The following is a 2,371-nucleotide window of genomic DNA, read 5'->3' as shown; positions in this document are numbered from 1 at the left end:
GTGGTCTCTGTGCTTTGCTAAGCTTATTCTAAGTAGGTGCTTTAGACCACTGAGCCATCTCACCAGCCCCGAATGTTCGCTTTTTAATGCTCACAGTAACCCCAGGAGCCATCTCCGATCATTAATTCCATCTTCATATTACAGAATGGGAAACTGAGGCACTAAGAAGTCAAGAGAACTGTCCAGGACCTCACCTTATAGGTAGAGCTAGGATTAGAACCTGGCCAGTGGCAGGGCAATAACCACTGCACAATACCGTCTTTCTATAATTACCCAATAGCTATGATAGAGATGGAAGGTGCCTTATGTATCTTCGGCATCAAATGATAAATCCTTCACAGTTAAGGAATTTATATCTTAAAGAGGTTGATCTGCTTGCCCAAGGCTGGTTAGATCAGAGCCAAAGCTAGAACCTGGGTAGAATATTTTCCTCTGTCTATAATTATATTTTCGTGCCGCCCCCACCCCCAGGGCACGCTAAGACAGCAATTGAGACTGGGTGTGGTGGCACATACCTGTAATTCCAGCTCTTCAGAGGCTGTAAACAGGTGGATCACTATGAGTCGGATCTAATAGTGAGACCCTGAACACCCTGTAGGCCCTTCCCTAAAATATATTTTTTTAAAAAGAAAAAAGGAGATGGCTCAGTGGAATAAGAGCTTCCCTAGCAAGTACAAGGGCCTGAATTCAATCCCTGGTTCCCCCCAAGCCCACCCCCCCAAAAAAAACCCCATATAATTATATTTTGAGCTAAAAGTGAACATTACAAGTTAAAGTTATAATACACTATAAGATTGTAAGAACTTAGCATGACTAGGCATAGTAGTACATGCCTGAAGCCCCCGCTATTCCAGAGGCTGAGGGAGGAGGGTGATGTGATCTAGCTGATTCCACACTAGGCCAAGCAATGTAGCAAGACCTTCTCTCAGTAAAACAGCAACAATAATAAGTTGTTGTGATCCTGTTTGGAGAGCGTGGTGCGCATGTATAGAAAATAGAATGTTAACAAAAATATTAATAGATTAGGGGCTGGAGAGATGGCTCAGTGGTCTAAAGCACCTACTTGAATCAAGCTTGGCTAAGCACAGGGACCACGGTTCTATCCCCAGCACCACATGCCAGCCAGCCCCGCCCCCTGGTGGGCTGAGCTGGCCACACACACACACAATAAATAAATGTAATAAATAAAAATAAATAAAAAAAATTAAGAGATTATTTAAAGATGATGAAGTTTTATTATGACTAATAAAACTGCTTTCATTGTTTTCTCTGTATTTTTGAATGTTTTTTTACAATGAGTGTGGAAAATTTTACAAAATAATTTTTTAAGGGTTTTTAAACTTCCAGCTAATGCATAGAGTCCACATGCTCCCTGCCAAGGACTGCCACTTAGGCCATTTCTCACGCCATTCTGAGATTTAACTCGGTCCATTCACTCCGCTTTCTCTCCTGCCCCTTGGTGTTGGCCGATTCCACCAAAGTCACTTTGTTTCACCTCCTAATGAAATATTTAGGGAAACAGCCCTCTCTCCTAGGAGTTACATTCAGTAAATCTCTGAGTGATCCGGGTCCCTCACATCCTGGCTCTCAGGGCCCTTAATTATGGGATGGAATCCACGTCCTTAGTTGGGAACTGTGCCAGTGAAGATGGGACAAGCCAGGAATTGTGGGGAGTTAATTATTTTTTGTGGGCTCTCTGTAACTGTGGTTAGGCAGAACACAAACATTGCTTTGTCTTGCTCGTCTTATTGATAAATCTATCATCTGGACGCTACTGAGCCAGGCAGTCTCTATCGGCAGGACACCAGGCTTTGTAAGCCGCAGCCCTTTGACCTTGAGGAGGTTACAGTCTTCATTACAGAAATCCAAGTTTGCGAAATACCCAAGAGACATTTTAAGGAGTTGCTGAGCAAGGGAACGCTGCCCTGCTGGCTCAGATAAGTGGGCCATGTAAGGCTTGGCGCAACACATTAACCGAGAGAGCCGCCTCGTGGGGAAGATCCTGGCAGGTGCGTCGGTTACACGCTCGCTTTCTGCAGCTTTGCCTCGTTCTCAAGTGACCAAGAAGATGTTCAAGACCTAAATCCTAGTCATCAATATAAAAAGTTAGTGTTTAACCATGGCTAGTTTTAATTTGGACACACCTCAAAAGTGATCTTGTGCTACAGTGTAGCATCAGGGACGTTGAAAACTACTCTTTTTGATTAAAAGGGCTAGAATTTCCAGTGAACCTTCTAAGTTGGGTCAAGTTTCCTCACCCTGGAATTCTCAAGCTTGTAGAGCTTTTGTGGATTTATGCTCAGGAGCTGCAAGGGAGTCTTTTTTTCTTTTTTTTTTTTTTTGTCTTTTTTTTGGCAGAACCGGAGATTGA

This window comes from Octodon degus, unplaced genomic scaffold (genome assembly GCF_000260255.1).
Source record: "Octodon degus isolate 3935 unplaced genomic scaffold, OctDeg1.0 scaffold00046, whole genome shotgun sequence".
Taxonomy (NCBI): domain Eukaryota; kingdom Metazoa; phylum Chordata; class Mammalia; order Rodentia; family Octodontidae; genus Octodon; species Octodon degus.
This window is presented reverse-complemented; position numbering follows the sequence as displayed.